This window comes from Psammomys obesus, unplaced genomic scaffold (genome assembly GCF_907164565.1).
Source record: "Psammomys obesus unplaced genomic scaffold, mPsaObe1.curated_primary_1811, whole genome shotgun sequence".
Classification (NCBI taxonomy): domain Eukaryota; kingdom Metazoa; phylum Chordata; class Mammalia; order Rodentia; family Muridae; genus Psammomys; species Psammomys obesus.
Genome location: NW_026590859.1, coordinates 6,755,565 through 6,778,308, shown reverse-complemented (window position 1 = coordinate 6,778,308; position 22,744 = coordinate 6,755,565). Strand labels below are relative to the sequence as shown.

At 44.1% G+C, this 22,744-nt stretch overlaps 1 protein-coding gene across 9 annotated transcripts in view; it reads left to right on the top strand.

Moving 5' to 3' along the window:
* Nucleotides 1-22,744, top strand: part of Esrrg (estrogen related receptor gamma) — a 569,612-nt gene that overhangs the window by 34,383 nt on the left and 512,485 nt on the right. The window contains exon 1 of one of the 9 annotated variants that reach the window (XM_055609224.1): nucleotides 2,935-2,964. The exons of the other annotated variants lie outside the window; for them this stretch is intronic. The gene's annotated coding sequence lies outside the window, so the exon portion shown is untranslated. Of the gene's footprint in view, nucleotides 1-2,934; nucleotides 2,965-22,744 lie in introns of those variants that run through there. 9 annotated transcript variants of the gene reach the window in all.

The window sequence follows — 22,744 nt, the reverse complement described above, 5'->3', positions numbered from 1 at the left end:
GTGGGTCCAGCCTAGGTCCACAAAGGCCCCTCTTGGCTCGTTTGCAAAGACTCAATGGCACCACGTTCTAGACAACTAGTCAATGCAGAAAAGCAAAAAGGTCTAACACAGTTTGGGCATAAACTCTGTTTCTTGCCTTTAGCAAACACAAGTTTCTGTTTCCAAAAATAAATGTGTAGCAACCTACAAAAACAACTGTAATTACGAAAGATGAAGCGTAATCGACTCTCCGGTTGAGTGCATTAGTCACAATGGACTAGTGAAGCGTTTTGGTGTCCCCGAGTGCTCCTGGGTGATAGCCCAGGCTACTGTGGGCAGGCAGTGAGTGGTGTTCTGCAAGGTATTCTGCTCCACGGTCGTTCTGGGACTCAAGACCACCCTTACACAAAGGAGAGAGACAAAGGAGGGGGAGGGGAGGGGAGAAAACTTGAGTGGGAGGGAGAGAGGAAGAGTACATATACAGATACATGGCACACCTCAAAAAAGAATTTTAGGGAGCAGTGATGTCATGCCCCCTTTCCATACATACTGTGGTCAGAGTTCAGTTGTGCAGAACCTCTTGGCAACAAGAAAAGCTGGGAAGGTAGCGCACCTGAGTGCCCAGGGAGAAATAGAAATAGAGTTTGGTGAGCCAAGTGTCTCCTGTGGTGAGGAAGTGAGCCAAAAGAAGAAGGAAGACTTCAGTAGGGCAGAGAGGGCATTTCAACCAGAAATGAATTGCATAAAGACTGCGCGAAGAGCGGCTCCCCTGCTGTCAACAGTTGAAAGTTAGCTGTCAATACAGAGCTGCATAAAAATTAAGTAAATAAAAGCAGCCGTCCGAGCAGGATGCAGGCCACTTGGTAGAATGTCTGCTTCCTAGGTATGAAGGCTTCGGTTTGGTCTGCAGCACGGCTGGCATAAGCCAGACACCACGGTACATGTCTGTGATTCCAGTAGTCCAGGTACCGGCAGGAGGGCCAGCAGCTCAGGGTTATTCTTGACTGTACAAAAACCTTAAGGCCAGCCTGTGACACCTGAGACCCCGTCTCTAAAACAAAACAAATCAAACAATAATCTCACTCAAAGCAAGAAAAAGAAAGATGGAAGATGGTGGGGAGGAGCAGTACCATGGTTCAGAAAATAGAGAGAGCTGTTGGTGTGCTTGCTGCTTCATGTGGGTCAGAAAAGGGGCACTAGCTTGGCCTTCTTCAAGGAACCTTACTTCCAAATGGAAGCATGGTGGAGTATTCAGGCTTGTCAACAAGGGAGTGCCACCTTGCACTCCTTTGAAAGCTGATCCTGAGCCCCCCCCTCCCCCGGATCACCAGCCTTTGCAATTGAGGCAGCCTTCCCAGCGACACACCCAGCCATCTGAAGCCAGAGCAAATTGCTTTTTACCCCTGCAGGTGCCCTCCTCCTCAGTCGTGCTTCTGGGGAAAGCTTCTGCTAATGTGCCACCATGTCAGTGAGTGTATGCATGAGTTCTATAAATTCAGACTCGAAGTGTGGTTTCGAATCTCACAGGGCGGTGTTGTTTGAGTATCATAATCCATGGTGGTAGCTCCCTTTGAAGCTCAGAAAGCAACCTCTTTTGACATGGATTTCTCACCTGTTCCTTCTGTCCCCCCACTCCTGACCTTTCTTTACCTCTCATGTCTCTTTATTTGTGAAGGCATGGTATTTTATGGCCAGACACCCTTACAATAGCCACAGTAGCCTCACATTTAGCTTTGTTCAGTGTGTTACTGCCTAAATAGACACCATTTTAGCAAGAACTAGATGTAGGAACAGGTAAAGCAACCCACTCAGGACAAGACAATTTCTTTTCAATGAGAAGCTATCTAGACATGCTGTTGGGTGTGTTTTGTTTAGAGCTGCATCTAAGATTGTCACATAGATCCTGCCCTGTCTTTTATTCTAGTGTGTGGAATGTGTATTCCCAGGCATATGACTATTCATTCACAGGTGTGAAGGCAAATGTGCATGTGTGTGCATGTGGAAGCCAGCACTTGGCATCGGGGGTCCTGCTTGATCATTCTCCACCTTCTGTGTTGAGGCTGGGTGTCTCCCTTGAACCCACAGATGTCTGAATCGGCAAGGTTAGCTAAGCTGGCTTGTTCTAAGAGTCCTTTGCCTCTCCCTCCTCCCAGTACTGGGATTACAAGCAGGCTGCCACACGGGCTCAGCATTTATGGGGTGCAAAGGATCCAATCTGCAGTTAATGAATCTCACAGTGACCTGGCAAGCCCCTTACCCACCAGCCCCTTGTCCTTTCCAGTTGATTCCCTGCAGTTGCGAATACTCCAGAAAATGACCCCAAGTGTCCCAGACTTGATGTGGGCATTTCTGCATCTCAGTAAAAGCCCATGCATGTTAAATGTGAAGGCAAATGAAATGTGCATCTTCCTTGGAGAACGTGCGGTTTGCCCAGCATTTATGCTCCCCTCCCCAGCCCAGTATGACCTTTAGAAGGAATATGATCGATAGCCTGTTGGATCCTCTCTACTCTGGCTGTCAAAGTCCAGAAGGGAAAGTGAATAGGTTTTGATAAAGAGGACCTCAAATGACTAAGTGCAAACTTGAAAGAAGAAAGAAAGAAAGAAAGAAGAAAGAAAGAAAGAAAGAAAGAACAAAAGAAAGAAAGAAAAGAAAAGAAAGAAAGAAGAGTCCTCCCTTACAATAACTTCCAGAAGGTTCTCAAGCGTGTGATATAGAAAGACTGTCTTTTTTCACTCTGGGCATCTGCTATCTTTGCCTAGCTCAACATTCCAGTGAGGGGGTTTATTATTATTTTTTTCCCAGAGCCCAAAACCGAACATGTCAGCAGCCACCCAGCTTTGTCAAGAATGCCACGGCTGACAACTCCACAGCTGCCGAGGACTGGGCTGAGCCCTTCTGGTGCAGCACGGCTCTACATAGGGGCCTTTGTGTCACGGGACCTACTGGGGAGGTTCCAAATGCCCTGACTCTTGGAAAACCATGGTATGCTCTCCCTTCCCTGTCAGCCAAAGTCTGGTGATGACAGTCAACCCATCAGAGGCTCTTGAAAGAGCACAAAGAAACTCTTCTTACACAGTCTCATTCTTTAAAAAAGCCACCATATTTTTAGGAGCAAGACCAATAATTTATTTATTATGCCACTCAAATTATTTAGAACTAAATAAAAAACTTTGGGAACATCTAAATATACCGTATACATGTTCTTGAATAATCTGTAGGTACCAGTGAGTAGAATAGGGGCCACATGCTTTTTAAGTTGATTTGTGTTAGGTTTTGCAAATTACATTTGAATATTTTTTTAAAAATTTAAAATATTTTAAAACAATTTAAAAATGATCAAGGAAGAATGAAAGAAGAGGGTCTTCTTGCTCTTTGACTTTATTTTTATATGGCCTGTTCCATAATGTGCAGAAACTCTTTTGCTGACTTGAGTCACCATCCATAAAATGGTGACTCAAGATAACACATTTTTTACCCAGTTATCTCAAATTGCTTATGGTTAAGCACTTAAGAAATTCCCTTTATTCTTAATTATATCCATTAATCAAGTTTTCACTCTTGTTGTCTACTGTAAGTTCTTAATGCCCCCAAGCAAGTAAGAAATGGTCAGTGAAGTCCAGGGAGCTTATGGCTTATTTGGAGAACTTCTCGGCATTGAATTGGACACACTGTCAGCTGCCTGCTTTTGGATATATATGGTTCTCTCTCTCTCTCTCTTTTATATATCATTTTAGAAACATGGTTGGGGAGAGTATGAGACAGAATAACATTCTAATGTGAACATAACATATGATTTCTACTCAAGACATGATGAAGAGTTCACACAGGACCACTAATGAATGGAAGGTTTTGCGACCTTTGGTTTTGTGACCCGTTCTGTTATTATGAAGCTTGTCCAGCACTGGCTTCAAGGTTGGCCAATGTGCCTCTGGATGTGAAGAACCAAATCTTAAAAGCTTGTCTGTGGGAAGCGATCCTGGTTCATGCTGGGGTGCTTCCAAATTTGCCTAAACACTTTCTTCATGGTCTTCAAATTCAAATGTAAAATACTAAGGTACATCTCTGTCCTACGTAATTGGTCTCATCTTCCTCCCCACTCAGAGAAGGCGCTTTATTCAGACAGCTTCTTCCCTCTTGTCACTGTTGTGCATTTCACAGTTCTGTGCATTTCCTGGGAGGGGAGCAGGACCCCCATAATGGATGTTCTTTTTTGTACAAATCCACTAAGCTGTAAAAGACGCATGGATGAAGAGATAAGCCAGGTTTCTTGTCTCTTGAGCCAACCTTGCTTCCATATGGCCATTTTTCTCTCACCTTTTGATGTATAAAATGGAGTCGTGATTGGTTCAGGAGCATGAGAAAGAATGGTCCAGGCCAGTGGGCATGCATTCACTCATAACCATTGCCCTTTTAATTTGAGGCTCTAACAGATGGAAAATTATTTGGAGGTTGCAGTAACAGCAAAAATAATGTTGGCGCCCTCTCGGGTTTTGCCTGGAGAAGCCCAAGAAGCCTGTTTCTTTATAATTAGAAGGTGTGAATCTGAACGAAAGCAGAGTCAGCCGCTGTAAGCATGAGCGGATTCACCTTTTAGAAGTGACAGGTGAGGAATCAGCCTGAGGTTGCCTGGAGCTTTCTTTAGGAGAATACCCAAAGGGAAACCCGCATAGATTGAAGCCAAGGATTATCAAATGACCCAGTCTTACCCCCTCCCACTTAGCCACTCTTTTCTCTGTTGTCTCAAAACCACCTGAGGACATATAAATGCTGACTTCAGCTTCTTGGCCAGCACATAGGTCTTAGATCCTGAATGTGAAATAAGGAGGAAAAAGTCTTTCATAGACCCTTTCTTCCATGGTGTCATTTTTCCTTTGTCAGCTTATATGCACACCCTAAAAATATTCTTCTGTCTTCATCAGTATCTGTTCTGCTCACTGATTTCTTCCTGTCGCAGGCTAGTGGGAAAGGCTAAAGGAATCTTCCTTGACCAGAGTAACCATCTCAAGTGTCCCTGTCTTTATCATATGGAGCTATGGAAGGGTCTTATCAAGTTATGTAAGACCAGTCCGGCTAAGCACTGACTATCCTCACACAACCTGATCTGTTAGTTCAGTGGCTTATTTGTTTCTGTGGGAGTCTAGCTGCTGTGACCATTTATAAGTCAGCAGATTAGGGAAATGGTAATGGCTAATAGGACAGGAGTGGAAAGGTGAGAAATGGTCCCCATCTTTGTTGACTTGGGGAAAGAGTAGCCTGGGCCTCTTCTTCCTCTGCTGAGGATCTTGTGTTTCAACCCTGTGGCTGGCTTTTGGGGGTTGGTGTTTCTTGGGTCAGTCCCTTTGCCTGTCTCAGGGTGGAGCTTCTTCCAAGTAGGAGGAGACTCTTGGCTTCCTGCCAGTTGCCTGCAGGTGTCTGTCTGTCTCCTTTGATGCACAAACTTAACTTGTCCCCAAATGACCTAAGACCTCAGCTGCTCAAGCTTTCGAGGCTATGGGGTCTAACCCATTTCCTCAAGATGGCTGCCACTGCTTGGGGGTCTGTTACACGTTATCAAGATTTTTCTCATGTTTAACCTAAATTTTATTTGACTGCATCTCATTTTACCACTTCAGCAACTTTCCTGGGCCAAAGAATCCATTTATTAAGCTATGTTGCCAGAAAGTCTTTCCCTCCTTCCCTGGCTCAGATATCTTGGCACATCACCGTGCATGATCCTTGAGGCCCAGGTCAGAGGGTCATGTAGGTATGATTGCCTTCTAATAAGGTTCTTTGACATCTCAGTTATTAAATTCTCTTGAATGGAGTTCAAACCTAGCCACCTCAAAGCGAGATTCCTTTTACGAAGATAACGCCATCAGCCCTCTTTCCAGAAGCAGTTTCTTGCTTTTGCTCCACATCGTTGTACCTACTTATCTCAAATGATGCCATCTCTACCCCAGAATGAGGCACTTTCCAAACTGGGCCAGAGAAAGCCGTGTTTATTTAGTCTCATTTTTTCCTCCTGGGCCATTCTTCTGGCTGCCAGGAAAGAAGATTTCTCCTGGGTGGTACTGTCTAGTCTCCACGAATTGGAGGTAATTGGGATACAGCCAGTGGTGCTTGTGACAGTGCTTGGAGCTCAAGCTACAGCCGTGGTCTAGGGCTTGTGGGAAGAGCTAATGAATCATTGACCCCATTCCTTACAACATGGTGTGAGCTCCCCATTGCCTCTTGGGTCTTCATGGCAGGACTAAAAAGCATGCTTCCTACTTCTTCCTTCCCTCTGTTCTTCTGCTGTCTTGTCACCTCAGAGGACATGGGGAGTTTCTTTCTACTATAGACCGTCCTCCTCCAGAAAACCCTAATTTCTTCATTTATTTCTGGGGTATTGAAGACATGATTTTCTTGTCTCTGTGATCCTCATAAGTCAATTTGTCAAATAGTTTCTTCTAGAGTGTAATTCCGTGAAGTGGAGAAAAGGATAACCAAGGGCCATCAGTTAGATGAAAGGTTTCTGAAGGTCCTGTGCATTAAAGGGCATGGGTGCTAGCTGAAGTGCTTCCGGAATCTGGTAGAATCTTTAAAAGGTGGAGCCAAAGTGGGGGAAGTCAGGTCATTGGGACAGGGGCATGGCTTCAAAACTGATAGTGATCATGCAGAATTTGCTCTTTCTTTTCTTGCTTCCTAGGTGCCTCAGCGTCCCCTACCCTCCCACTTTCATCTTGATGCATTGTTTTGCTTTAGTCTAAAATGCACAGAGCTAGCCAAGGCCAAATTAATACCAATATAACCCTTTCCTCCTTATTTTTGAATAGCTCCTATGTTTGGTACAGTAACCAGCAGTGGTTTCTAATTAGAGTGGTTTCTAATCTGATCTGCTTTCTTAGAGACTTGACTTGCTGTAGGGAAGACTGAGATTTCTCAAAAGCCAGGAAATAATTCTCTTTGTATGTCCATGAATTTCCCAGAGGACAAACATTGCAATCATGGAAAAACTGCATAAGGAAAAGATAATTCTGGCTTCATGATAAATAGAGTTTGGATTAAAGGGACAACTTGAGAAGTTGCATTCAGGACCAAGAAGATGCTAGTTTGAGCAACCCTAAGAGCAGCGTGGATGGAGGATAGTGTCCTGTGGTGACAAAGATGCTACGGCAGGGCTTCTCAATCTTCCTAACACTGTGACCCTTTAACGTAGTTCCTCATGTTGTGATGACCCCAACTGTAAAATTAGTTTCGTTGCTACTTCATAACTGTAATTTTGCTACTGTCATAAATCATAATGCAAATGTCTGTGTTTTCCAATGGACTTAGGTGACCTCTGTAAAAGGTCATTTGACCTCAAAAGGGACCACAGTCCACAGGTTGGAAACCACTGTGCTGGGATATGTGGGGGGCCTGGTTAAAGGTAACACACTGGCCACAGAATGACCAGTAAGTCATTAGAAGAGTTTTCATAACCCGTGCAGTATAATTTGACATGCCCTGGTAGGAAAACCACTCTGCTACCAATTTAGAGTACAGTGGATGGGGAGGATCAAAATGTCTTCATGCCACACTCAAACGTGTGAAGAAAATGTAGGCTGCTCCATTTGTGTGGCTGTGCCTATGTCATTGTGCAGCTGGAAAGCATGATATCCTGGTTTCTTCCAGTTACATTTACTCCCCAATTCATTGACAATTTCCCAGGTGGATTCACCTGAGGCGTGGGTATTTAGGACAGAAGAGGTGATCTGTAGCTTGCCTAGTCCCTCACTACTGTCCTCTGCTGGAATGGCCTCCTTATTGGCATGTTTGTCAGGCTTCTCTGTTTCTATGGGCTAAGAGTTCTGAAGCTCATGACCTCAGATCTGTTGTGATTTATCACAGGCAGGGCCTGGCCATCCTCTTCTGCACCTGGCTTCTCTCCAGAAGACTGCTTCATGGCTTCCTGAAGCACGGCTCTGTAATGGTCTGGAATATGATATGTCTCCCACATATGTCTTCATTGGACACCACTGTCAATTGTCATAGACTGTTGTCATTGCCAGTGACTGCCTCTGTTCTTCCAAGGCCACACAATGACTTTGGATCATTCCCTGCTATACCAAATCAAAGGGAGTAACTAGAAAACAAGACTCAAGCTTTCTCTACCCTTACTCCTGTTTCCCCTGCCTTTGCTCTGCTGGGCTGCTGCAGGTCAGATTGTAGTGTGCATTTCACAGATGGTCCCAGAAAGAAAAGAAAAATCTCCCACATGCCTACCTCCTCCAGAACAAGACGTCTAGACACATGTGTCATGATCTGCCCTGCTCTGTTCATCCTTTCCCTCTCCCAACACTTTGGTGGGGACATGAGCTAGTTGGCCCATAGTTAAACACTATAATCTTGTGGAAAAACCAAACCTCTTAACTATGGGATTCAGCATTTCCTTTCATCCCCTCTACAAAGCTTGGTGTTGAGGCTTCTGCCTGGTTACAGAGGTCAGCAAGTCAGCTTTAAGACTCAAAGCTTGATGAGAGCCAAGACCTTATTTCTTGAAGGCCGTTTCCATCACTTCTCCCACTGGAATGGTAATTCTCACCAGCTTAGCTGTGGAGATAGAGAGGTGTGAAGGGATATGACTGACTGCATGGGTTTATTATTTCCTAAATACTTGTTAAAATTAGGAACCTGAACTGCTGAATAATGTAGATTGGAACTTGGTGGTGACAGTGAAGGTGGGGAGAAATCAGTGGATTAGAAACATCTAGATATTAAAAATAGTGTTTGGAGCCTGATTAGATGAGGCAACTTGATGAGCGTCCCAGGCCTCTGCTGGGCATGGATGGATCGTAGTACCGTTTGTCCTGCTGCATAAGGTCAGTAAAACATGCAAGTTTATGGAGTAAAACAAGATATTTCTCTAAAAAATTGCATCACAACCAAAAGGATGGTTGAAGTATATAAAATTAGAGAATCAGTGATGGGCTAAATGAAGTGGTGGTTTGATTCAGCCTGTAGGCTCAGACTGACCCTGGTGAGTTAACCTGTCAGCAGGCACTCCCTCTGCCATGGCATATCACAAGTTGGACCATTCTGTCTCTTCTTCTCATAGACATATCCTTCTTTTACATATCTGAACATAGTTGACTTACCAGCCATAGAATAGGTTTGCTTTTCTCTTTCCCTTTCTTCTCATAGGTTGCTATCCCTATCCTATGATATAGTCATCCTAAGATTTTCACTGTCACCAACTTTATTCTGGTTATTGTTTGGTCAATAGTTTGCAAATGCCTTGGTGAGAAATGAAGCTAGAAACGTTATTGAGAACTAAATACCCCAAAGATGTTTGGGTTTTATACGAAAGTGGGTAATGAAGACATCACCGAAGAGTGTTAGGTCAAGAAGGAGAATGAACCACTTAGGATCCTGTTCATCACAGTGCTTTTCCTGGGCTAATGATGGCAAGCATATTTGGTCAAGTCAATGCATATTTATTGATCACCATTCTTTTTCGTTTGTAAAAGAGACCATGTTGGATGTTATAATTATAGAAAATTTTAAATGTTGTAAACATGTCTCCTGTTCCATTAACATTCAATTGGGGAATGCTTCTAGGTTTTTCTTTGTCAAGAAAAACATAACTTAGGATCTCAATTGTCCCAGCATAATTATTTTTATTAGAGACAACCCTATACTCTTTCAGATCATGGAGAATTGTGTTTATAGATATTGTCTTTATCAGCATTAGAAATGCTGATCAGCTTAGTTGTTAATTTTGTTTTTATTTTGTCATCTATCACAAATACTTTTTCTTTAAATTTCTAAAGAAATATATATTGTTTTTTAAATTTCTCTTCTAAAGAAGAAAATAGAATAATATTTATTCTTTGAAAATGTCACATAAGTAGTCTCTATCTTGATCATATCCACTTCCTCTCATCTTTCCCAGTACCCCACTAACAATCCCTAAGGAAAGAAGCCTAAGGCTTTTATATAACATTTACACATTTCAAACACGTTCCAGAAGAGACCTAGAAGCGTAGGGAGGGCCGATCTCCGAGGGAAAGTGCAGACAGAGGCTTCCAGGGTTGTACTTTAACATCTCTGACCAGTTGGGTGAAAATTGTTTTGAAGACATATTACATTCCCTGATCAAATGGAAAAAAATGACACCTGCCATCGTATCTAGGAAACGCCAGGCCAACATGGCCAAGAGCCACACACACTCCCACACAGCCTTGCTATGGAAACCTTCCACAGCTCACCCTTGGCAACGGGGTCCACCTCCTTGTAGAGACTGGCTGACGCTTCAGATCAGGGAACACTTTAAGCATGTTTTCCTTTAGAAGTTCTGGAGTGTAGTTAATGGGTGTTATTTTTGTCTTTTTTAATATTTAGCCTAGCAGGCCTCCCTTTTAATACCTGGACCAACTTTGTAGGGCCTTGCACTTTAAATTTGTGAGTCAGGAGATTTTGTGGAAAGAAGCTGCAGCAGACATTCCTGCTGACAGGGGTCAGGGTTGTGTCAATGGCTTCATGGGTTTGGAACTTCCTATGACCTAGTACCAGGATTTGGTTTTGTTTTGTTGTCTAGTCCTGCAAGGGTTAATTTACTCTGCTGCTTTTAGGGGTTGATGAGAACCATCTTATATTAATGTGGTTTTTGAAATGAGAAACCTGTACATGCACAAAGAGAGCCTTGGGTAGTTTTGCAATTGCAAATAAAAGCCCTAACAAATGCTCATTTAAAAAAATATATTTCCCTAGATGAGCACATTAAGGCTATACGCTACATCTTTGTATCCACTTCAATAAACCAGGTGTGCTTCTGAAGATTAGCTGTTTTTTATAAAGAATGATTTTGAAATAAATGACAATGGGCTCATTTCTCTTTATGCCGAGGATAACACTGAAGGAAAACTGCCGTGATTAGTTTTAATATCTCAGATAGCTTAATGAGCACTTACTAAAAATGTGAGAGTGTCCGCTGGAGTCTGCAGGCACGGAGGGTGGATGTCTGTGTACTCACGTGCCCGCATAATCTGCTAACATCTTAAGTAATACCTGTCGGGGTTTTTAATAACCCAGTGCCCATGAATTATTCTGCCGGCTGTTCTCGCCGAAGCTTTCAGTAGGAAGTCCATTTTCCTGGGGAGGATTTTATTTTATTTTTAAAAGAAAGTGTCAGTCAGAAAATATGAAAATGGACTGGGATTTTTTTTTTTATGTGTCATTTATATCAGTGATTGTGGCCTGGTTATAAGTCATCTTCAGCTTCTTTTGTACTTGATGGTCCATCTGACCCGTGAGCTGGAGGTCAGACTATGGATTTGAGGGTGACTTTGTTAGATTTAAACAGTAGCATGCGGCTCAACATTGGGAACCTGTGAGAGATGAGTTAGCCATTCTGGGAAGGGGTAACCGTTTTAATTTTTCACAGAGTAGAATGGGTCCATTTCATCTGTCTTTCTCATAAGGTCTACCAAATGATGAAGCAGAGGCAGAGAATAGACTGTATGCAGGTGGCGGGAAAGGTGTGAGGGTTGAGAAAATAGAGGTGCCTTTGCCTCCCTGAGGTCAGCTTCAAGTGGTCAAGGGCAGTCTGGGCAAGAGTCCCATGCTGGCATGGAGGAGGGTGGGCAGTGGCAAGCTGAACGCACAGGGGTCTATTCTATAACCTGAGGACAGAGGAGGAGCTTGGGCCTTGGGCATTTACACTTCACGTTCTACTATGCAGTTCATTAAGCTTGAGAAGTGAGCACTGCTTTCCTGAGCAAGCGAGTGTCTTGATTATGGAGGGATTATTTTCTTTCCTCACCCTTGGCTAGTTCCTGTTATTGGTAGTCTTTCTGGAACTTGGAGAGTGAAAAGCAAAGGTAAAATCTGGCAGAGTTTTCTTTCTGTTATTCTGAGCTTCAGGTTGAGGTATATAAAGGGATGGCTTGAAGTTATTGTTCATCTTCTGTATGAGACAATCTTTGCTTTCTGTGTTCCCAGCTAGTGGACTGATGTCTTCTTGGTGTGTTTGTTTATTTTATTAGTATTTGTTTTTCTGAGGCTGGCCTTGAACTTCCTATGTCTGAGAATAACCTTGAACTCCTGAGCCTCCTGCCTCCACCTTCCAAGTGCTGTGATGATAGGAACATCCCCTGTGCTCAGCATGTCCTGAATCATTAGCTGCTTTCTCATTCCTGTGTGGATACAACATTCTATCAAGAATGTTAACACTCTGTCTTTAGAAATAGGAATTAAATTGTTGTCTGTATGTGTTTTTAAGAGGCAGGATGTGGGTACCAAAAAAGAAAAAGAAAAATGCTTTTGCCTCTTTTCCTGAGATGCTGGCTCAATAAAAGAGTAATGACAATAAGGGTAAAAATAGCTAAATTTAAAACTCAGGGTTAAGATAATGGCTCTTTAATAAAAGTACTGAGGAGTGCTATTGTCTAAGATTTTTTGGGCAGTAGTCAGATGAAACAGGGTCATCAATGATGGGTCTCACTTTAGGAAGTCTGACCGAGAATTTTGGCCTATTGGAGATAGGTTTGCAAGTGCTCATTTATTATTGATGGGTTCTGGAAATGACACCAACTTTTCAGCCTGGGTCTGATGGTTTTATACTGTTTGTATAAATGGAAGAGAGAAGTTTCCTCTTTGTAACTGAACCCAGCTTCCTTCTTTCCATTTATGGAAAGTTCCTTGAGCTCAATATAGCTGCAATTGGTAAGGGCGGCTCCCTGTGCAGGGTGTGGGAAAAGGATGGTCTGTGATGGCACTAAAAATGTAGAAGCTTTGTCTTATCCCTGAGTGTCTTTATGGCTGCCAGGATTTTTGTGTGTATGTGTGTGTGTGTGTGTGTGTGTGTGTGTGTGTGTGTGTATACGTGTGTGCTGTGGAGTGGGTTATCAGTCACACACTGTCGCAGAGAAGGTAGTCTTTTGCCTTGACAGAGGATGTACACTCTGTTGATGTGGGAACTAAGAGAACTTCTTGGTAGGTGAGGAACCTGATTCAGGGCTCACCACTGTGTGCTTCCTAGCTGTGTCCATTTCCACAAGCCCCTCTGAACAGTTCTGACTCTTTTTTCTTTATGAAGAAGCAGATCAGGTTTCTAATTTTAGCTCTGACAGTTATAATCAGGAACAACTCCAAACTTGCGTGTTTACAAACACCTGCGCAGTACATGTTTGCTGGGTTAGACTGGGTGCGTGGAGGTCAGCGATGGGACCAATATGAGATTGGGAGGAAGTCACTCAGTATCCTTTTATTTTTGTTGGAAGCTAAAGCATGTGAAATGTGGGGGGGGGGTATGGATCTGTGTGTCTGTGTGTATAAGCCACACCACATGTAGTGGATGTGTGCCTATGCACACGCATGCATGTGTTTGTATGTGGAACATATGTTCATATGTGCACACATGTACACATTTATTCTCTTTCCTCCTAGACAATGTCTTCAAGCCATAGCATATGTGCTCTGGGCTAGAGACACACCATAGAATCCTCCTTTCTTACAAAATGACCCCATTGGTGGTCAGTTGTTATTTGGGACAAGGTTGGATTTTTTAAAATGACACCCTTGAGAGAAATTTGAGTGACTCATTTTATCAGCTCAGGAACTGCATTGGATAAAACGCTTTCTATATTTCCATAATTTCTATATTTATATGTCATTCAGCATACTGTATAGCTGAGTGACTCAAGAAAAACAAATAGAGAGAGCTATCCATAATATAAATAATTCCACATTTTATCAAAGCTGAAATGCCTATCTGTGGTTAGAGCGAGCCCGCCTGGCAGAGCGATGGCTTCCTTCAGCCTGAGATGGAGTGTCATCAGAGAGCATCAACAGATGACAGTGGCCCCGCTGGGTACCAGCTCATAAACTGAGAACCTGGTGGGGGTGCGGCCTTGACTGTGGCCCTGACGGTCTCTGAGGACAAGCACCATCATTCTCCTCAGAGAATGCAGAAAGACGTTGCCTGCCAAGGCAAGACTCAAAACCAAATGTAAAATTAGAACACATACTCACAGACCAACATATAATGCTAATTAAAGTGCCGATTCTGTGGGAAATGGAACAGGTGTGGGCTTTGGCTGTGATGATGAAGTCTGCCAACTGGTAGACTGTCAGTTGCCTGTTTGCAGTGTGATATCCAAGACCTTTGGTACTCCAGACGGGAGCAAAGTAGAAACAATGAACCAAACCTGCATATGCAGCATTTGTCCTGGAGACTTTTTTTTTTTCCTTCAGAGGAGCGGAGATAGAAAATTTACTTCTCAAATCTAACCTGGATGTAGCTAGTTCCTTCACTGTCATGTGTGGGATCAAGTAGATTAAATGATCCTTTTAAGTCGCCTCGGAGCTGCGTCCCTTTGAACTGTGCACAGTATTGTGTCTGGAAGGGTGTGCCTGTGTGTGTAGAGAGGCATTCTCTCACCTCTTACACAGAACTACCTCCAGACCAACTTGCAATGAATGGTTAAAGGATTTAGTGTATTGGCTGACTTGTATCAGAAGAATGACGAGGGATTAGATGAGGAAAAAAGGGCTTCTGGCACAGCTTGCAGGCTGTTATTTTCACCAACTGTGGTGTCAGCTATGATCTTTTTACAGTGCTTCTGACTATGGGGCCTCTTAGCTAGAGATCCCTGGGTCTCTGTGATTCTAGACTTTATATATATATTAAAAAAAAAAGTTGAGAGTATTTTTTTTCATGCTTTTACTGAGAGCACCCATTCTCTGGAGACTAAAATTGAGGTTGGGGGTGTGTAACAGAGGAAGACGAACTATGTGGAAGCCTTTCTTAGCTGTTGAAGTTGCCCAGCACAGGTGAGTATAACTCAGCATATTAACCCCAGATGCGACTTGGAGCGATTTGCAGCGAAATAACTGTGCTGGACTTAGCTCCTTTGAGCCAAGGACCATGTGAGCCTCCACCGAGGCTGCGCGGAGGGGCCGCCAGGGCTCCTTGCGTTCCACAGTGTTCTCTGCTCAGGTGCAAGGGAGTCTGGCTTGCAGCCAAACTGGTTAAATTGGCATTTACAACCAAATGCATAGCAATGGTTTGTGGTGTTGAGTGAGCCACCAAACCTTCTTCATTTATTGTTATTTTCCAGTCAGAAGTATTTGGCAGGGGATGAGAACAAAATATTCACTTTTGTCACAAAATTACCCTGCCGCAGAGGTAAGAAACTTTCATCCTGAGCTATTTCAAACTAAAACTCTCACCAGGAAAAGAACAACAACAACAACCACAAAATTTAAAACAACACCAATAAAAACCCTTTTAGATCGGCAAAATCACTACTTTTAAATTTAATCTGCTAGATTTACTTATTAAATTTCAGTAATAAAATGAATAATTTGAAAAAAATAAAAATGTCCAGTTCAAGGACAGCTGATGGATAGGGCACACTCTGTATCTTGGCAGTTGGCTGTTGAGATGACCCTTGCATCCTCTGCTGCTTCTCTGTGGGACTGTTGTCAGGGCAACAAGGCAATGGCTTCCTGTCCGGTTCACACAGCCGAAGAAGACAGGATTTGAACTCAGCAGCCAAGTGATATCTTTAGTGACTAGTCCCAGAGCTGTACTTTCACTATTTATGTGGTCCTGATCGCCAATGGAGAAGTCAAAGACTATTGCAGAATTGCATGTGCATTAAGATGAAGCTCAGCAGGCCCGCCACCGCCTTTTCTGCTCTTTCATGGGCTATGTATATGTGGGGTAGCAGTCGGGTGTTTATTTCCACATGTTCCCATGCAGCCAGCCTACAAATATGTGTGGGAGTCAATGAGCTTATGTGAACTGTTCTGTAACGACATAGAGTTCTACTCAGGTGTTCGCCAGGGCAAGAAGCAAAGCAAAATAGCAGCAGCAACAACAACAAAAACCCCGTCCAAACTGTTGAAGATCCTGCTCACTCGGGAAGATCAGAACACACTGAGCTACAAACACTGAGAACAGTAAGGTTTTGTGAAGGCACATATAAAACAGAGCGTGACCCCTGTGCCTGTCAGTGCTTTAAGAGGGGATGTGTAATGGCCTTAGTTAAGTCTGAAGTGATATAATGAAAATAGTCTTCAAAAGGGGTATATGTGCACATGTGATGTCTACCCTGCCTGGGTTTCTCTTGGGAGTCTGAGAACCCCAAAATGGAAAGTGATATCCTTGGCTCCTCCACCCTGTGTGCCTTCTCCAGTCCCTGTGAGCATATGTAGCCATGCTGTCCAGGGCAAGCAGCCCAGAAGTGAATCCTTTGGCAGAAATGATCTGTTCTTGATGGCCTGCATTTTCTAAGTCCAGAAAGGAGTCAGAACCAGCTGACCGTGGATTGCTCAGAGGGAAAGGGTGGTCCCCGCTTAGGAGAAGGAAGGGTGGCAGGGTCACCCACCGGCTGGGTGGACTAGAGACACACATGCTGCTCCGATGAATAAGGGGGCCGTAGGTGTCCTCCCGACTCTAATGCACCATTTAGGATGACTTTAAAGTAGCTCCATGTCCATTCTTGACCTTCCCATACATAATGTTGTGTTTACTTTGTGAAGCTTTCGGCTTTCGGAATAACCAAAATGTTCTATAATAGTGAGGGCCGTAATTAAAAAAAAAAAAAAAAAAAAAAAAAAAAAGAAAAAAAACCCAAAAAACTTCTGTGTTTATGTTTTGTGGCCTACCCCTTTGGAAGGGGATTTTTTTTTTTTTTAAGACTTACTAGGGAGAGAAAACTGAAAGTGGTGAGGACATAAAGTTGCCTTGAGATGGGCAGCCCTGAAAAAGGTTTTCCCCATTTGTCAACTACTTTCTCATCTACCCACTAGGACTGGAAGAAACAACAGTAGCTACTCTTTCTGAAGACATAGCACTTTTAAAAAATAGTTTTAAAAAACTATTTACTGGAGTGACGTACATGAACGATTCGTGTGTGGAAGTCGGAGGACAGTTCCCTGCTTCCACCGTCTGGGGCCAGGATATTGACCTTTGTCACCAGGCTCAGCAGCAAGTGCTCTTGGCCACTAAGCTATCTCACTGGCCCAAGGCTCAACACTTTGTTAAGTGCTTTTCTTACACGATCTTTTTAATTCCAACAGTGATCCTAATAAAGTAGCCATCTTGAATCCCATTTCAACAATGATGAAATCAAAGCCAAGTCACACAGAGAAAGCTGGCTGCGGTCATGCCATTAATCTGCTGGGATTTGAGCTTGAGGCTAGTCTGTCTCAACAACAAGGAAGATTTAGCATTTTATTAGTGACCTTTTAAAATGCTCTGAAAATAATCAGTGGATAAATAGAAGGTGTGGCTCTCCATCTGCTCCACATAACACAGAAAATCTTACTTTTTGATAATCTAGGGTGTGATGTCCCATCAGGGATGGCTTGTTCCCAGAAGGACCACTGGTGTGACACTTTGGTGAAGACTAGCTTGTTTTCATGTTGTCCTCACGAGGTCTGTGATCATGGAAAAGGGAGCCAGGGAGTGGGGCCCAGGTGACACACCTTCTTCTGGCTCCCATCATTGTTTATGTGTATTGAAAAGGATTTGTAGGAGAAAACTGGCTTTCAGCTCAGCGAAGGCAGATGTCAGATTTCTACACCACAAAACAAGATGTTCAGTTGTTCTGTGCCCAGCAAGTGGGTGCTCTCTGAGTGTCAAGTCTCCCACTGGTTCACAGGACTGGGCTGAATCAGGGATTAAAGTTCCCTTGGTTCTATTTGACTCTGACTAAAATTTCGGCTAGAAGAAATAAAGGGAATCTTCAAAATGATATGCATTAGAAAGCTGAACATGTAGGGAAAACTCCAAGGCATGAGCCTGATGTTAACATAGTTCAGGAGATTGAGTGGATATTCTGGGTAGCATCAGTATCCAGGAAGGGTCTCTGCTCTAACCTGGCTGAGCTCCGAGGGTTGAGAAGCTATAAGAAATGCTTCAGTTGGCAAAGCACTCCCTTGCAATCCTGAGAACCTGAGTTCAATCCTCAGACCCACATGAAGAGCCTGGTGTGCCAGTCCAGGATACAGACCTGTAATCCCCGTACTAGAGGAACAGAGACAGGTGGAACCTTGCAGCTTGCTGGGCAGCTTAATGAGTTCTGGGTCAGTGAGAGACCGTATCTCAGAAACAAAACCAAACAAAACACGTGGATGGTGCCTGACTAATAACAGCTGAGGTTGTCCTCTAACACACACACGCACACACACGCACACACACACATACATACACATACATGAGCACACACACATGCTTACAAATGAGTGTGTACCTGCACACATGAACATGTACTCATACACACACATCAAAAAAAAAAATGGCCCCTGAGATGCTGAAGTATAGAATGAACTATATACAAGGGCTTGGGCAGAAAAGGGTATAGGAGATTTTGTGAGGAGAAGGACTAGGCCGTGACATTTATTGTCTTCTCTTCCTCTGTCCATTTCACCTCCAGCATTCAGCCATTGGTAATGAGATTACAGGGGTGCTTCACCAATGTCAATAAATGATTATTGGGGTACTCCTTTAACCTCTCTGCCATGCCGTAGCCTTAGCCATAGTTGCTGCAAGCTTGTGGCTACAAGGGACTGTCTGTGCCTAAGGCTATCAGTGAAGATGGCCACTGGAAAGGTTTTGCTTTTACATCTGAGCAGCCAAATTGTGCATTTAACAGTGGGGACCAAGTATTGCACAATAGAGCATCCCTAGTGGAACATAGAGAGTGCGTGTTTAATATGCGGTTGATAACACTGTCTGCGAACACTTCCATGGTGCCTTGGAGAGGGGAAATTCCTGAAATTTCCCTTGTGTTTGAACTTGCATACAGAGTCCTGGCATCCTGGTTTCCATGACATCAGCAAGTCACCTTCATCAAGGGTCCACCTTGGCATGGGTAACTTCTTAGGATTTGGAGTTTCATTTGTATTTCCTTTGAAGCTGTTGTTTGTTTGGCTTTATCTGTGGTTCAAACAACTACAGTGTTGAGTAGTTTAAATACTTAAAAATTCTTCTTGGGGTGTGATTGAAGTTCAGTCATTGAGTGTTTTTCTAGCATGTCCAAAGCCCTTAGTTTGATCTGTATCTGGGGGTGGTAAGGGGTGGGGGGTTGGGGCAGAGGAATGAGGAGAAGAGAGGAGGAGTAGTTGAGGTGGTTGGATAGGAAACTGGCTAGGGTGTAATCCCCAGGGTGCATACCTAGCAGCACCTTCCTCCAGCGGATTCCATCCCCTGAAGTTTTCACAGACTCTGGAAACAGGGCTACTAGCTGGGGAACAAATGATCAAGCAAATGAGACTCGGGGGAGGGGTTGTCATTTTACATCCAAATCACAATTCAGAGTGTACACAAACAGTCTGGGGACTGGATCTGACCACAGGCCATAGTTTTACCAAGCTGTGCTACACAAGAGAGCTTTGCCTCAGAAGTGCACCATGAGCCATGGATCTTGAGTTTGAATTTTCTAGTAGCCACAATAAATAAACAAACAAACAAATAATTAGAATAAAATAAAGAAGAGTAAGTAACTTGTATTTTAATCATGTAATCTGAAGCCAGGAATGGTGGACATAGCTGCATCCTAGAACTCAGAAGGCTGAGGCAGGAGGATCATGAATTAGTCTGGCCTGGGCATACATTGAGACTGCCTTAAATAGAGTCTCTCTTTCTGTCTCTCTCTCACACACACACTTTATTTTACGTAAACAGTACCATCAGTTGTATAACCAACTATTAACGAGAGAGTTTGTGTTTTGGAAACTCTTTTTGAAACCCAGGCTAGCAGTAGTTTAACTACTCAGTGGCTATAATTTGTGGCCGCTGAGCCTGCTGCTGGGCAGCATAGCCCAACAGCTTCTTCATCAGGCACAATTTACACATGCTAAGTTGCTCCCTTAGATCTGGGAACTGTTAGAAAATGATTAATTTTTTTTTATTATTATTAATGTGCGTTTATCTGTGTGCACCTAAGAGTTGGCCGCTGTGTGTGATGTGTGGTAAGGGATCAGGGTGGGCAAAGAGGTGTTCTCTCTGCACTGAGGGAGGAGGCTGCTGCTGCTTTGGCTGTCTGATTTTGAGGAGGTTACCAGGACAGCACCGATGGGGGGTGGGGTACGGGGATCTCTGCCTTTGCATTTCTGTCTCCCTGTGCCTGGCCCTTTTGCATGCTGGGCAAGGGCTCTGACCCTGAGTGACGCCCTCAGCCCTTACACTTTGGAGGCAGAGAGTCTCACTATGTAGAAAAGGCTGGTTTTGTACTCGCTGTGTAGACCACTCTGTCCCTGAACTCACATCCTCTTTCCTCCCCTTCTAAGGGCTGCAGCTGCAGGTGTGTCCCATTACACTTGGGTTCCCCTTACTCTCCTCTGATGTCACATGTGTCCTAGACACAAGGAGCTTGTAGCTAGAGTGTAGCAGGCAGGTGGGGATCCTGAATTCTGGAAATGCTTGTCTAACGGGAAGTTGAAGCTGGTAAATATTAGCTGTCTTGGAAGTGATCAGGAGCCAGAGAAGTTGGATTTCTTAGTGAGCGGCGGCCTACGCACACATTCCTCTGGAGCCAGCCTTTCCTCCTTGCCCACAGTGCCCTTTCCCTGTCTGGACCCAGTTCCTTTTCTCCCCACTTAAGAGCCTTGCAGACCAGCTCAGGGGCTGTATGAATCCGAAAGCCCTGCAGTGCGTTTAGCTGGGGAAATGTCCCTGAGAATAGATTGTTTCTGAGTCAAGTGTATAAATATTCTGGCTCAAGACTATCTACCCTTTTTTCTTAATGAATTGGTCTAGCAGTGGTTAAAGCCAAGTGTGGTCTTGCAGAGTGCTCCAGACAGAAAACTGAACGGACACTGAGCCCAGTCACATTTTCCCACTTTACATAACACGTTTTTCGATGTATTAGAAAATTAGCTTTGTGACAACTGGAGGGGCCTGTTGTGTCACTCGGCAGGTTCAAAGCAGTCAGTGTCCTTTCTTCCTTCTGCTCCTCCCTTGCTGATGACTTTTGAAGACTAAACTGCTGCCTCAGAGCCTGCTGGGGTTCCTGGTAAGCCATTTAAGTTTACCCTCCCTTACAGCTTCAGAGCTAGTGAGGCTAAGAAAGGGATTTCTCACGGACTACTTTCAAAAAGGGCTGCTGATCAATGCTTCTTATTATGTTATGTCCTCTGCATTTTACACTGCCCCCACCAGCCAGCTAATCATGCTAAAGCCAAACACTTCCTTAGAGTTGGTGCATGTTTGCCCCTGGACATTTTTGAAGTAAATAGGTCCTTTATATTTATACAGGTAAACTATGGTCTAAAGTCTTAGAAGGTGCCAAAGGTACAGGTCAGGATTCACTTCCTTGCCTCTGGATTCTAGAGAACTCTAAATCTCTGAGTTGTAATGGAACAATTACTTCTGAATTAGAGAAGGAATGAATAGATTCTTTGGAGTGGGCTATAGGCCTGGCGGATGTAGCTTTTGGCACCAGGTTTGCTTTCCAGGAAGCGGGGTTAAGGGTGTAATGCTTAGTGTTTTTCCAAGGTGGGGCGGGGTTGTCTTTGAAGAGGCTTATTCAGAACAAAGGATAGACCAGCGCTTCTCAACCTTCCTGATGCTGGGGCCCTTTAATACATCTCCTCATAAAATTATTTCATTGCTACCTCATGACTGTAATTTTGCTACTGCTATGAATTGTAACGTAGTGCATATCTGATACGCAGGCTATCTGATATGCCATCCCTGTGATAGAGTCATTTAACCCACCCACCCCCAGAGAGGTCACAACCCTCAGGTCGAGATCTGCTGGGACAGACACTTGACGCTCAACAGCAGCCAGTCAGCACCGCCATGGACCCTGGAGTTGGGTAAGTGGCCCGTGTGCAAACCTGTCTGCTTCAGTTGCTTTTGTCATTGGTTGACTTGCCACTGGGTGAATTTGTCAGGAATTGGACAATATTCTTTGCTATCCCGATTTTTGTCGGGAAGCTACTTTTACATTTAGTGATGAGACTCCTGAAGTTGCTATCCCTGACAACACAAAACCCAACCCGGATATTTTCTCTCAGGGTTCTCTCAGAAGGAAGTATTTTCACTGAGAACGTGTAGAATTGTGAGCATGGCTAACAGGCCAGGCTCTCCCTCGGGAGCATCAAGGTCCCCGGTGAGTCTTGCCTCCACAGGAGTTACCTGTCTGCAGAGATGAGTGCAGCCTCTGCTTCAAATGCAGCTTCTCCTTCCTTTATTTCCTGCAGAGCCTTCTCAGCAGAAGGCTCCAGGTGGGATCCGCCCTTCCTGTTTCCTGTGTGGGTCTCTAAGTCCCTCCTAGTCTGTGTGGAGAGAGCGAAAGGTAGCAGCAGCTGAATTAATTCTCTCCACAGATGCTGCTGAGCAAGGCCCACCGCACATGTAGATTCCTTTGAGAGGAGTTTTGTGCGAGGATGAAGATGATGGGAGATGGGTAGGAATTCTAGGGATGGCACCCAGAAGCAAGGGCTCCCCAACTGGGCTCCTGCACCTCTTGTCTTGGTTTCTAGAAGAGAGGGTTGCACACGTGTTGTCTGTTGCTTGTTCTCCTACCGAATTCTCAAAGTGAGACTTGTTCAGAAGACCTCAGATGCCATGGCAAGTGAACTGGCTGCAAATGACACTGTTCACAGAGAAAGCTTCTTTCCTTCACTCAGCCATCGGAACTGTCAGACCATCCTGTGTTCTCTTCTTCCTGGATTTTGTTGTGCGTTTAGCCCAGGGTTTTTGTTAAATTCCAGCCTGAACTGGAAAGTCAAGTGCCACCTCATGGCGGTCCTCTCTTCTGCTCCCTGACCCTCCCCTCCCCCCATCGTGGGCTGATAATGATAG